We start from the raw sequence: 15,721 nt of genomic DNA, 5'->3' as shown, positions 1-15,721 counted from the left end.
TTACACTTGATAATAGCAAGTTACCTGGCTGAAAGCAGCATGATTAACCCCAGATCAGTGAGCAGAAGAGTATGAAAGTATTTAAATTCTTTTCACTAGATTTAAAAAAAAAGATTTATTTATTTATGCATATAAGAACTGGGGTGTAGACCACAGATGCAAGGGGTGAGAGGTTTCACCAGAGAGTGGGGAGCAGAACAGGCAGACTGAATGGAATACACTGCTGACGGGAGCAGCATACAAGAGAGATCTGCTGCGCCATGTGGGCTAGCTCCCTGGCCAGGTGGGGATCGAACTTGGTGCTGCAGTGGCAGGCGACAGCTTGATAGCACTGTGTCTTTAATCCCTGCATCACTGGGGAGGCCCTCTTTTCATTCGATTTTTAAAAGCAAAAATAAGAAGAAAAGGTTGGGAAGAGGCCTCTCCGGTGGCACGGGAGTTAAAGTCTTAGTGCTATCAAGCTATTGCCAGCCACTGTGGCATGAGTCTGATCCCCAGCCAGGGAACTAACACACATGGTGCAGCAGCCCTCTCTTGTCTCACCTGCTGCTCCCCTCAGCAGTGTATTTCAGTAGATCTGCCTGTTCTGCCCTCCCTCCTTGTCTCTGGTGAATCCTCTCAACCCTCGCACTTCTGGCCTACACTCTAGTTCTTGTATGCATAAATAAATCTTTAAAAAAAAGGTTGGGAAGATTTGTATCTTAAAATAAATGTTCCCACTTTTCTTCAGTGAAAGAAACATTATTGTTTTCTCTCAGTAACTTTACACATATCTGAAAGGGAATGATTCACTTAACAGGGCCTTCTTTCATTTGATCCATTTATCCATACATTGCTGTTCTCTAGTTCACAAAGTATAGGTGTGTATGCATGTGACACACACATTCGGTGATTCACTAACATTAGTGTTCTCTATTGACAAGGTCTATTTGAGTAACAGAAATGATGAGATGAGCAGGAAGAGCACAAGGGACTATGGTGATGGTGCACAGGTAAATTGGTAGTGGAAATTCTATGGGGACTACACCTGAGAAAAGAAAGCAAACACTGTAAAAAAAAAAAAATGAACAATGATAAATGTAAAATGTGAAATAAATGTAAATGCAATAAAGTAAAATGTAAAAAATATATAAATAATTTTAAAAAATGATGAGGTAGGCATTTCTTCATTAATCTGTATGTGTTGTCTTCCCAAATTAATTTCCTCCCAGAGGAAGAAGTCTCAAGTAGCTTTTAGACAAAAGTTTTATAGGTAACTGTGTTTTCCTGCTACAACACTGAAAGTGTGTAGAGAGAATTACTGAGTCCCTAAATTAGCTATTGCAAAACAGCTAATTTAAAAAGGAGTCAGAATCCTCTTACCATGAGAATATACTGGATAGCCGTATGGGCTTAATTAATAATCCGTTTAGCCAATGAAGTCAATTTTGACACTGGAATAATTATGAGAAAACATAACAGCTGTCTTCTGTTATCAATGTTATTCCTGAAGACTGTGTATGCTCACTATCTCTAACTTTCTGAAATATAGTTGTCAACTATAGATACACTCTTTTTTTTTTTTTAAAGATTTATTTATACAAGCACTGGGTACAGTCAGAAGCACGGAGGGTAAGAGAATTCACCAGAGCCAGAGGGGGGAGCAAAGCAGGCAGAAGGACCGAAGTACACTGCTGAGGGGAGCAGCGGGCGGCAGGAGAGGTCTGTGCACCATGCAGGACCCTCCTGCAGTGGCCGGGGAGCAGCCGGGGATCGAACCGGTGCCTCATAGGCTGCGGGCAGCTTCGCAACCCAGCGCTCAACCGCTGAGCCACCGGGGAGGCCCTATAGATATACTCTTATACTAGAAAAAGTCTCTCTCCATGCCCATAGGGGACAGTCTATACATTTTCACACAAAGAAATCTTTTCATTTGAGCATTTAATCATATTTATCTCACTGGCATATAACAAAACTCATGGAACTACTTGCAACCACAACAAAAATGGATAAGGAATTCTTAATCATAAAAATGCTAGGCCTTATCATATGCTAATTAACCTGTAACATATATATCATATTTCACTTCATTAAAGAGTAATAGCTGCAATCCATGCTGGAGGAAAAAAGTCAGTTCTCCATAGTAAATGGTCAAAAAAAAAAAATCCTTGACAAACTAGAAAACACTCAATATATTTTAACATTTTCAAATGCTTGGTTTAGTGTCTTTCAAGTCCCATACTTCCGCTGTTTTGCAATAGCTAATTTAGGGACTCAATAATTCAAATTAATAAATCCTATCAGATTGTATCAGTCTGATTTGTTGTAGGTCCCAATATGCTTGCTTAATTTAACATTTTAATTTTGTTTTTGATTATGTAAATATAAATCATAAAAAGTTTAGGAGAAATAAACCAAAAAGTGTTAAATATACAGATGCTAGTTCTTCTACTTAGTGTTTATATTGACCCTAGACAAGTTACTTAATTTTTCTAGGCTTCAGTTTCTTCACTTGAAAAGTGAGTAGGACCCACATCATGGAGCTGATGGGAAAGTTTACCAAGAAAATACACATATGGAATTTAATATAGTACCTAGACCAGAGGAGGCATCCAAAATTTTTAAGTGTTTCTTAAATTTGATTTCCTATAGTTGCACTACTCAAAAAGAATCAGTATTAACTTCTAGACTTTTAAAATAAATGTGTGTATATTTATGAATGTATAAGTAACACCCAAACCCACTATATATGCTTTTGAACAAAAACTGGTTTTCTCCTTACTTTTTCAATGTAATGTATTTTCCAGATCATTAAGTAGTCTTCAAAAGGGTGACTTTTATTTATTTATTTTTAAGAGCTTATTAGCCTTATTCAACTATTCATGAATCAAGCAGTATCCATTTTAGCAGTCAGAAAAGAGATGTACAAAATGAAAGATCCTTGATGAGATGCACTAAGTAGGAATAAGGGAGTCAAACTAAGCAAAATACTGGTTATTTACAGTCACTTTCCTTTCGCGGATGGCAGCTTTTATTAAGACAATTACCTAACTAGTGCTGAACCCTGATTCCAGATGGTTTAAGAAGCCATTTCTGGGAGAGCTGAAACTCTATAAGTTGTCTCCGTTTGGTGCTAATGACCTTAGCATAAGGAACTCCATTTGGGGCCTGTTTCTTGTTTTTAACAATAATATAAATCATATTTGAAACCATCACAAAATTTATAAAGAAAAAATTCATAATCTTACGTCACCCCTTCAAATTCATGTTTAAACGTTAGAAAAAAATATTAATAGTTTGCTGTAAAATGTGATTTAAAAATAACTATCCATTGTACATATATGCCATTATTTAAGTTTCTCTGAAATTATTTTCAATTTCATGATTACAAATCACACTACAATGAGCATCCGTGCATATGTACAAAACATAAGTTGATGATAAAAGTAATGTATATTTGAGAGGAAGCTACTTACAGTAGTTAAGAGAACAGCCTCTGGAGCCAAGCTAAGCTCTGATTTCAAATCCAGACTCTTACTCTACGTAACCTTTGGCAAGTTACTTAACCTTTCTGCGCCTTGTTTTCCTAAAGTAAAATGGGGATAATAAAAGAAGCTACCTCACAGAGCCATTATGCACATTAAATGAGTTATTATCAGTAACACTTAGAATACTCTGGTATATACCAAGAACTTAATAATAAAGTTAGTTATCATATAGATGTTAGAACATTTTCTCTCACAGAAACTAAAATATATGAATACACTTTTTCACCACAAGTGGTGGTGGAAATCAGGTGATATTTAACGGAGAGAAGCAGATGCTACGTGTCTTGTGAAATACACTCAACAGTAAAAAACAAACTAAAAGTTATGCTATAGAGTTTTCAGTCAACATATCTTCCTTTTAGAATATATTATATTCTAGGCTGGGCAAAAGAAAATAAACCAAACAAGCCAAAAACTATTGCATGAATTTATAGGAGCTTTCTGTCCTGAATTTGGGGTTGGTTATAAAATCTTTTTTCCCTGAACTGAAGAAAATACAAACCAATGTAGACTGAATGAGATCAGACATAAACAGAAAAAATTTACCCTCGGACAAACTGCAAACTTATTATGAGTCTAGAATTCTTCTTTGACTCAATTCAATTCAACAAAATCTGTGGGCTAGGCACCCTGCAGATATAAAGATATCTAGTTCCTACACAAGAAGCTCTAGTAGTTTACCAGGTGAACAAAATGTACAAAGAAATTCTGGGCAGATCAAATAACATGTGCACCAAGTTAAGGAAGTGGTCTGGGTAGGAGAGCAGGCAATGGATGTAAAAGTCAAAAAAAGTCTAACACTTGATAGTGTTGTCAGATGAGAGTACCACAGCATAGAAAAAAAAACTCGAGGCATGGAAGAAGTAATCTAAAACAGCAGTTTACAAAACACAGTCCACTGTCCCCAAATACCTTTGAGGGCCTGCACTATGAGGCAAAAATGAATTTCATATTAACACTAAAATTATTTGCCAAAATCCACTCTCATTCTTTCATGAATCTACAATGGACTTTTCCTAAGGCTACATGACATGTGATAATATCATCACTCTGATGGCTAATGGAATACAACAAGTCTTGACTCAGTGTCATCCATAAGTTCTTGGAAATTGCAGCTTTAAGTAAAATGAACTATATTGAAATCAGGTCCTCAAGTAATGTCATTTTGTTCAAAGTCAACTAGGATTTTTTTTTTTCCTGTCAACATTGTAATGAGACCTTATTCTGGGATCTCCTAAATATGCTTTAGTATTCTTATGCTTTCTAGCATTTTCTCAGGTAGGGTATGGGTTATGCTCTTAATGACCTTCCCTCTTGGCACTTGTCCTGTGCACTTGCTAGCTACCTTTACTTATCCTAGTGATAATTTCTATAAACCCATTATTGTCCCATAAACTATTACTGCAAAATTTCAATCTAGGTAAAAACAGGTACTTTTGTTATTTAGTTTTGCAATAAAACTTTTTAAGTTTTTCTCAATTTTTAAGATAAATCTAAAATTAGTTTTTGGGGTTTTTTTTTATGATTCAGAAAGATATGGGGTTTATTTGGAATAAAAACATACTAGAAAAAATATTTCTCTGATTTCTCTGACTCCAAATTCCCAAACCACCACCAATTTTATATGGATTTGCTATGCAGGAGAAAATCAAAGGTAAGGCATTAAGAGTATCACAGATGCTTGCTGGTAGAGCACAGTGACTAATCAAATTTGACATTAAATTATCCAAGAAATTTTATTATCCACTTTGTATATATCTGTCTCCTATAGATGAGCATCATTTTAATCTGATATGGTATGCACAGTGCAGAATTGTATTTTGTATTTATAATTTAAGAAACTATATTTAAAAATTAAGACTTATATTTATATGACTGATTATAAGGAAAATTAGAAACCAAACAGATGGTTATTTATATATTTAAAAAAAACTGTTATTCTGGGAAGGATTTAAAGTTACAAGCCCTTTCCATCTCCTTTGAAAAGCAGGAACATAGAATTACTTTAAGAATAATTCTATTTTTTCCCAATTGCACTCCAGATTATGTCAAAAGAAAAACATTCAGAAATCTTAAGACTTTTACCTCCTCAAATTTTAGATGGATTGTTTTTCAGAATTTTTCTAATCTACATTATATGAACTCTTTTAGCTGATAAAGCATCCTTCTCAAGAGTTGAGTAATACAGATCGTATTTTAGTATGTACCACACTGAACAGAAAAGGAATAATTAATTTTCATATACCATACACCATATTTATGATATCCATATACCATACAAATATGCATTAAAACACCGGCAGTATTGTAGATTCCATGTTATAATTAAGTCCAAGAACACAAATTTCTGCCTCTTCAGTGAAAGGTGCATTCTTCAGTTGTAACAACATCCTCAATGAGTTTTCAGTTTATCTTTATCTTGTTCCTTTTGACTGCAAAGTGCAAAAGATTCCTGAACAAATTGCCTGCACATTGGGCACTGCTGAAAATACTTAACACAGGCATCACACAAGCACGTGTGTCTACATGGCAAGAGTACCCAGTTCACAGTTTCATTTTGGCAAACAACACAGTCCTTGGTGTTCTCCTCAGGAGGCTCTACCTCACTTTCAGATAGTCCAGCTTTTTCTAACAAACTCTGGTCTATGTTTCTTTCTTCTTGTGAGGAATTGTTGGAGGGAGTGGAATTATTATTTGCAGACAGGAAAAGTTGCTTAAGGTCATGAAATTGACCTTGAGCCAGGAGTAAATATTGATATAATATTCTGCAGGAAAGTTTGTAAGTCTTATCAGGAATATGAATTACTGACACCATGGAAATAATATCAAATTTCTTGGTCATCCTCATCTGCTAAGGTCAACAGAGCTACCTACCAATGGATAGCGTGATCTGGGCACTGTACCAAAGTCTTCAATTTTAGTATCTCTTGGTAAGTGGCAATATATTTCTTCTTTGCTGTCCTTTTTAATAAAATACTGTTCTTGATAGAGATATTAGCTATATAGCGCATCTTCCAATGCTTGTGGAGTGCTTATTTGGAAGCAATAAAAGTGCTTCTGTAGAGCTTCATATAATTTTTGAACACTGCATCCCCAGTAGGATGTCAGGAAGCTATCTTCAAGGCAATCTGTTGTCAAAGTTATGCCAGTTGTAAGTGAAGCTGAAGATGGATTAGTGATCTCTAAGCAGAAAGGATTCTTGACTTGTCTCATTTGCTTTTTGAAAACTCTTGTATTGAACTAGATCTCGTCTGAATTTCTCAGAATTACTGGAACATCCCAACCAAATCATCCCAAGACCAGGCCAGTGGTCAGGACAAAGCAAGTAAAGATCATTGCGATGCAGAAAAGCGGCAAATACTCATAGAGCGTTACTAGAAACACTGCATCCATCAGGGACTCCCAGGCTGAGCTGGGATCAGCAGCCCAGCTCAACCTAAGCCTTAAAATAATTTTTTTTTCTATAAAAATTTTCTTATAATTTTCTCTTATACTTAAGAATGAATTATTGGCTGAAAAAAGGGGGAGATTAGAAGACTCATTTTCTCAACCCAAAGCTGCAATGTATATATATCTAAAGGTACTAAAAAAGATGCAACTGACCTAGAGCTATCTGACCTAGAGCTAAATTATTCATGGAAATAATTTAATCCAAAGAAACTGGGTAAAACTGTAAACAAGAAATCAAAGTATGACAAGAGCCACTTTCTCTTGACTTTATAGATGTTAATAATTTAACTGTCTCTTAAGCAGAGAGTATTTTCTAATTATATTGTGACAGTTAAAATCAGTGTGAAATTCTGAGACAACCATTTGGAATTTTTTAAAAAAGGAAGTGAATATTTTAAATGGAGATGTAATAAATTCTTAAAACTTGTTAAAGCCTTTCAAACTAGAAAGGTGAAAGGCAGGGTAAGTTACTATACTACATTAACTTGAGAAACAACCTCATACAGCTGACATAGCCACATGCCCACCGGATGAAAAGTGTGTAAAATAAATCATGACAGTGCAAATTTCTAATCATATAGTAATTTATCAAGTTAAATATGCTGCAAATCTGAAGACTCAGTTAAGATCTCATCTGTGGAATGATGACTTTACAAATAGATGAATATGTAGAAATGGCTAAACCAGCTATTTTGTATATATTCACCTCTGACACCAACTAAACATCAAAGATGATGCAAAGTGAAATGTTAGCAAAAAAACAAGAAACATTCATATAATCCAAGTTGAATCCCATGGTTTATTGCATAACAACTGTGTTGACATTTATACTGTGCTTATAGCATGAAAACTATAATGGGCAAAAATAATGGCACCAAATCTTAAGATCGTTAAACACGTATATTTTTAATATTCTTTTTGATGAAATGCACATGCCAAAGTACAATGGCTGTCTAAAGGAAAAGCACCTGTGAGAGTGTTTGAGTTGTGAACTGAACTAGTCTCCTTTTGCATGTAACATTTTTACTTAAAGAATAACTAAGAAACTATGGTTATTTGAACTTAAGTATTTAGCAAACACATTCTTAGAATGAATGAGTACTATTATATTAAAAAAAAAAGACATGATTTATTGCCAACATAAGACTCAAGCTTTCAAGCAAAAATTAGAATTGAAAATATTTATTGGCCACTGGGAAATTAAAGGCTTCCCATTATTGTAACACTATTTTAATGAGATCAATAGTGATGTGAACAAATAATACTTTTAAATATTATATAATAAAACATCAACATTTGGAAGATTCACATAACTCTAAAGTTGTAGTTTCCAAATTATTAATGCATTGTGTCACCAAATCAACTGTGGGAACCATTTGGAACCCCTGAGTTGGTCTAGAGATTTTTTTTTATTTAAATATTTTATTTTATATAATTCTTCCATCTTTTTTCATCTTTGCACAATGTATGCATTTTCATTTTGGTTATATTCCCCATACAATTGCATCCCCTTATTTTGACTCTAGTCCTTTCTTTCCCCACCCCCCAACCCCCCTCTCCGCTGGTCTAGAGATTATTTTAAGCTTCAGACATTTAGACTCAACAGATGAGGGGAAAAGCCTGCTCAGAGTTTCCCTTAACTACAGCAGCAACTTCTGGGAATAAAGGACATCACAAATTCCTTTGCAGGGCAAATATACTCCCAGAAGAGAGAATTCAATTAAAACCTAACCTAAATCCTTTCTCCAGGAGAGTTTTATGGGCTTGAAAGAGAAAAAAAAAGTCATTCAAACCTATACAGATATTTTCACAAACTTTTAATCTCCTTTTTGTTCTCCTGAAAACCCATTTATTTTTAAGAGCCCCATAAGTGCACTTTCTCCTTCCTTCTAAGAAGTCATTTGCTTTTTCCTAAGTATTTTTCTCCCCCTCTCCTCTACCTATTTAGATAGAAGTCCAAATTTTAACCACTCCTTTGAGTTACTCATCATTGAATTTGTCCACATAAAAGCACATTATAAATGTAAACTTTGTTTTCCCCTCCAGTTAATCTTACTTTTGTCAGTTTAATTCATAGTTGTAAGACACTGAAACTAATATGGGAAGCAAATATTGTTTAAAAATGAACAATGATGTAAAAAAATTTTTAAAAGTTCATATGGGGCCTCCCCGGTGGCACAGCGGTTGAGCGCTGGGTTGCGAAGCTGCCCGCAGCCTCTGCAGCGCTGGTTTGATCCCCGACTGCCAGGCGAGGGTCCCACATGGCACACAGATCTCTCCTGCCGCCTGCTGCTCCCCTCAGCAGTGTACTTCATCGGTCTCCCTGTTCTGCTCTCCACTCTGGCTCTGGTGAATTCTCTCACCCTCCTGCGCTTCTGACTGTACCCAGTGCTTATATAAATAAATTAATTAATTTTAAAAAATAAATATTAAAAAAAAAGATCCATTCATGGTGGTGAATATTTGAGGAGGTATGAACCAATCATACAAAATATTGTAAATCACATTATTTCAATAAAAATTTAAAAATCCATTCAAAGTGAAAGATAAGCCCATGGATTTTATTTTACTATTTTTTTAAAGATTTATTTTATATGTGCAAGCAAAGACTGGGGTGTAGGCCAGAGGTGTGGGGGTGACAGGATTCACCAGAGACAGAGTAGGGAGCAGAACAGGTAGATCTACTGAAATACACGGCTTAGGGGAGCAGCAGGTAAGACAAGAGAGGTCTGCTGTGCCATGTGGATTAGCTCCCTGGCTGGTGATCAAACTCATGCAGCTGTGGCTGGCAATAGCTGATAGTGCTGAGACTTTAACCCCTGTGCCACCAGAAAGGCCTATGCCAAAGGATTTTAATGTAACAATTCACTGAAGTGATTTCAAAACCATATTGCAACTAACGTTGAAGAAACTATCATTTGTGAAATTTTAGAGATTTATTAAAAAATATCCACAATTATCTAAAAGGGCTATTAAAATACCCCTTAATTTTTCCAACTACATATTTATATATGTAGTTTTCGGATTTTCCTCACATGTTAATCAAAACAACATACTGCAATAGATTAAATAGAGAAGTAGACAAAATTATGTTTCTTTCATTAAAGAGACTTACAAAAATGTAGAGGGTATCATTTTTCTAATTGATTTTTGCTTTGGATTAGGCAAAGATTTCTTGGGACCCAAAATACTTATAAAGAACACAAGAAAAAATACAAACTGGACTTCATCAAAATTTAAACTTTTGCATTTCAAAAGATACTGTTAGAAAATGCAACAGCAAGTTACAGACTGGGAGAAAATATCTGTAAAACATTTATCTGATAAAATAACTTCCACTGAAAATATTCAATAAGAAAACAACATCCCTTTTAAAAATGGATGAAATATTCAAAGAGCTATGTCACCAGAAAAGATGCTCAACATTACTAGTCATTAAGGAAATGCAATTGAAAACCACCATATTAAAACCATTCTATTAAGTGTTCAGGTATTACTAAACACTTACTAAATTGGCTAAATCTACAAAGACTGATAATACAGAGTATTGGTGAAGATATGGAGTCATATTACTCAGTAATTAAGAGAAATAAGCTATTGACACAACATGAATCAATCATAAAAAGCTTACCCTACATAAGGAAAAGACCTAAAAGGCTATACATTGAGTGACTCTGTGTACATTAAGTTCTGGAAAAGGCAAATGTTGAGTGAGAGAAAACAGACAAGTAGTTGCCAGTGGCTAAGGTGGAAAAGGGAATGGACTCCAGAGTCATGAAGGTACTTCCTGGAGTAATAGGAATATTTTATGATTATGTTGGTGATCAAACAATCATATACGTGTGACAAAACACATCACTTAAAATGGGTGAATTTTATCATACACAGTCATCCCTTGGTCTCTATGGGGGATTGGTTTCAGGACACAACTCCCCATTCCCCTATTGATACCAATATCCTAGGATGCTCAAGTCTCTTATATATGTGTATAGGGGCCTCCCTAGTGGTGCAAGGGGTCAAGTCGCAGCACTTGAAGTAATCCACAGCCATTGCAGCCCAAGTTTGATCCCTGGGGAGGGAGGTGACCCACATGGAGCAGCACAGCTGTCCTGTCTCGCCCGCAGCTCCCCTCAGCAGTATATTTCATCAGTCTGCCTGTTCTGTTCTCCGCTCTGTCTCAGGTGAATCCTCTCACCCTCCTGCGAATCTGGCCTGTACCCTGGTTCTTGTATAAATAAATAAATAAATCTTTTTAAAAATTAAAAATCAAAAAAATTTTAAAAAATGTGTAGTACCTATATAACCTATACATTTCTTCCCATATACTTTATTTTTTTTAAAAGATTTATTTATTTTATTTATACAAGCACTGCATACAGTCAGAAGCGTGGGAGGGTGAGAGAATTTACCAGAGCCAGAGCGGGGAACAGAACAGGCAGACTGACAAAATACCTTGCTAAGGGGAGCAGCGGGCACAGCAGGAGAGGTCTGTGCACCATGTGAGACCCTCGCCGGTGGCTGGGGATCGAACCGGCACTGCAGAGGCTGCAGGCAGCTTCACAGCCCAGCGCTCAACCACTGCACCAACAGGGGAGGCCCTCCTCCCATATACTTTAAATCACCTTTAGATTATACCATAGATTATACCATAATGCAATGTAAACATTATATAAATAGTTGTTACACTGTACTATATAGGGACTAATGACAAGAAAAAAAGTCTTATATGTTCACTATAGATACAACCATTGTAAGTCTAACTACATAGTACATATTTTTTCACAGTGATTAGTTGAACATGCAGATACACAACCATGGACATAAAGGACTGACTATGTAAAGTATACCTCCATAAGAGTTAGCATAAGAAAAGAATTTACAACTTGCACCCCCAAAGCCATAAACCTGCTCTAGTTTCATTATTCTCCATCTCTACCATTCCAAATATCTCTATCCTTACTCTTCTCTTTATAACAGTCCACAAATCTCATTATTCCTGCCTCAGAATACCTCTCATTTCGGTTCCTTTGCCACATAAATCATGCCCTCATTTTATCTTGCTGAAACTATGTCTTACTGACATCAGTTTAGGTTGTAAATTCCATCTAACTGACCCTTTAGCCCAACTTAATGCAGTCAGCATTATCCTTCTAAATGTTAAAATTCTACTTCCACTAAGGGCAGAGTGACTCCTAACAGATCAAAAACTATAAATTGTAAACACAATGTTAAAAAAAAGAGTGCCTGTTTGAACACTAGAGAACAAACAAGCACCAGACATAAACTGAAAAACCGACAATTGGCAAAAGTGAATATTACTGTTGTTTCCTGTTTTTTTTTATGGTTATTAATCTAATGGCAAACGCCAGCCAGCTCTGTGCTGATGGCTAAAACCTAGAGAGAAACATTGCAGCCTTACTAGTCTAAAATCTAAAGGACAAAATTGGGAGCTACCATAACAGCTGGAAAATGAGAAGGAAATCCCCAAAGGGAAAGTGTCACTGATGGGGAACTCCAAACTGCATATAAATCTGCCTAAATCCTTGGATGATCCATGAACCATTTGTGCACAGAAACAACTCTAAGGAGTCCAGCTACAGTTAAATGAAATGAACACAGATGACAGAAGCCACCACCAAACAAGAGAATGATTTTTAAGGCCACCCAGGAAAACTGCCTGATAAAGCAATTAAAAAAAAAAATCAAGGGGCCTCCCTGGTGGTGCAAGGGGTTAAGCAACGCACAATGAAGCAATCCGCAGCCTCTGCAGCATGAGTTTGATTCCTGGCTGGCCAGGGAGAAACCCACATGGCGAGGAAGACCTCTCCTATCTCACCCGCTGCTCCCCTTAGCAGTGTATTTCAGTCAGTCTGCCTGTTCTGTTCCCCACTGTCTCTGGTGAATCTTTTCACTCCCCGCATCTCTGGTCTGTACCCCAACTCTTGTATGCATAAATAAATAAATCTTTAAAAAAATCAAGACTTTTTGGAGGAATATAACATATAATCTACAATGTATTAATCACAATACTCAGGATTAAGCCCCAAATTACCAACTATGAAGAACATGTTCCATATTGAAGAGGAAGGATTAGCAAACTACAGACTGTGGTTCAAGTTCAGGCAGCCACCTAGTTCTATAAATAAAGTTTTTAAGGAACAAAACCACAATCATTTTGTTTACATAATGTCTATGGCTGCTTCCATTCTACAACAACAGAGTTGAGTTGCTGTGACAGAGACTGTATAATTTGCAGGCCTAAAATATTTACTAGTTGTCAGTCAATCCCTTCCCCCTCCACCCTGAGCCACTGGCAACCACTAATTTGTTTTCTCTCACTATAATTTTGGCTTTTCTAGAATTTCATGTAGATAAAAACATGAAATTTTCTACAATGGTTTAACAGCTGAATGGAAATGATACAAGAAAGAGTGAGTGAATTTGAAGATATGTCAATGAAATTATCCAATATAAAGAAGAGTTTAAAAGGTTGGAAAGGGTGAACAGTCTCCAATAAGCTATAGGAAATTATCAAAAAAGTTAAACAGGTGAAAATAGAGTCCCAGAGGAAGAAAAATCTTTTTGAAAATTAAGTTAGAAAATTTCACATTATTGGTGAAAGACATAACTACAGATTAAGAAGCTCAAGAAACCCTAAATAGGGTTTCTTCAAAACCACAGTTGAGTAAATCAAAGTCAAACTGCTGAAAAGCAAAGATAGAGAAAATCTGGAAAGAAGCCATAGGAAAAAAAAATTACACGCTATAAAGCATGAAACAACAATGTCAACTATCACCAATTTCTTATCAGAAACAACAGGAGTCAGTTTATGTTAGTACAACATCTTCATCTGTGTAAACAAATTGTGAAATATTCATATAATGGACTACTACTCATGATCATGAAGGAATGAATTTCTATATCTATTAAAGAAATTTAATCAGTAAGTAATAATAGCCCAAAATAGAACTCAGAGGTCCAAAATGGGTATGATACAAGACACAATTTCTTTGGTAAATTCTACCAAACATTTTTTTTTTTTTTTTTTTTATTTATTTATTTTTTTTTTAAATATTAAATTTTATTTTTATATTCCCCATACAATTGCAAACGCCCCATTCTGACCCCAATCCTTCCCCTCCCGCCCCCCACCCCCCAAAAAGTGTCTCTGGTTCATAGTTTTTTGTTGATTTTGATTTTCACTTTCTTATATTCATTTTCCTACCAAACATTTAAGGAAGAAATTATACCAACTCTCTTTAAATACTTTCAGAAGACAGAAGCAGAACAGAAACAGGCTAATTCAGTACATGAGTCCAATGTTACCCTAATACCTTAACCAGATAAAGAAAATAGAAGAGGCCTCCCTGGTGGTGCAAGAGGTTAAGACGCAACCTATGAAGCAATCCGCAGCCTCTGTAGCACGAGTTTGATCCCGGCCAGGGAGCAACCTACATGGCGCAACAGACCTCTCCTGACTCGCCCCCTGCTCTCCTCAGCAGTGTATTTCAGTAGATCTGCCTGTTCTGCTCCCCACGCTGTCTCTGGTGAATCCTCTCACCCTCCCCATCTCTGGCCTGCACCCAGCTCTTGTATGCATACAAATAAAATAAATCTTAAAAAAAAATATATAGAAGAAAACTACAGACCACTATTATGAAGAGATACAAAAATCCTCACAAAATATTAGTAAATCAAATCCAAATAATTAGAAAAAGATTTACATAATGACCAAGTGAGATTATCCTAGAAATGCTAGGCTAGTTCAGTACTCAAGAAATTAATTAATATAATCCAGGACATCAAGACACTAAAAAGAAAAATCACACAATCATATTAATAGAAGCAGAAAAGGCACTTGACAAAATCCAACATCCATTCATGATAAAAACTTTCAGATAACTAGAAATGGATCAGAACTTTCTCAACTTGATAAAAATCAACTGCAAAAAAGCGCTTAAGGCATCATATTGAATGGTAAAAACCTCAAAGCTTTCACAGCAGGTTTAAGACAAGGAGGTCCCTTCTCACCATTCCTTTTTAACATCATACTGGAAGTCCTTGTTAACGCAGTAAGGCAAAGAAAGGAAATATAAGGTATAAAGATTGGAAAGGAAGATATACCACTGTCTGTTTGCAGATGACATGGTTATATATGTAGAAAATAGGAAAAACAGAGAAAAAGAGTCCTTAAGTAGTAAGAAATTATAGCTAGGATGAAGGATACAAGGCTAAAATATAAAAGTCTACTGCTTTCCTTTTTGTAATTTTTGAAATTAAAAACAAAATACTATTTGCATTAGCACTCAAAAAACGAAACCTGTAGCTACAAATCTAACAAAATATGTACAAGATCTTTATGAGAAAACTTCACAACTCTGCTGAACAAAGAACAACTAAATGAATAGGTATTTCCTGCTCATGGACAGGAAGACTCAATACAGTCAAGATGTCAGTTCTTCCCAACATGATCTACACATTCAATGCAATCCCAATTCCAGCAAGTTAATTTACAGATATTAACAACTAATGATCCTAAAGTTTATATGAAAGGCAAAGGACCCAGAACAGCCATCACAATACTGAGGAAAAAAATTGGAGTATTAATGCTACCTGAGTTCAAGACTTACTGTAGAGCTACAGTAATCAAGACAGTGTGGCACTGACAAACAGATCAATAAGAATGGAACAGAGGCCAGAAACAGACCTACATAAATATAGCTAGCTGAATTCTGACAAAGTAG

At 35.8% G+C, this 15,721-nt stretch overlaps 1 protein-coding gene and 1 pseudogene across 1 annotated transcript in view; both read right to left on the bottom strand.

Annotated features, from left to right (window-relative positions):
- Positions 1–15,721, bottom strand: part of RNF214 (ring finger protein 214) — a 46,082-nt gene that overhangs the window by 12,248 nt on the left and 18,113 nt on the right.
- On the bottom strand, positions 5,558–6,962 carry LOC119240712 (cell growth regulator with RING finger domain protein 1-like; annotated as a pseudogene).

This window comes from Talpa occidentalis, unplaced genomic scaffold (genome assembly GCF_014898055.3).
Source record: "Talpa occidentalis isolate TD23 unplaced genomic scaffold, MPIMG_talOcc4v2.1 talOcc4.12, whole genome shotgun sequence".
NCBI classification, from domain to species: domain Eukaryota; kingdom Metazoa; phylum Chordata; class Mammalia; order Eulipotyphla; family Talpidae; genus Talpa; species Talpa occidentalis.
The sequence above is the reverse complement of the archived record's forward strand: the minus strand, read 5'-3'. Positions and strand labels throughout refer to the sequence as shown.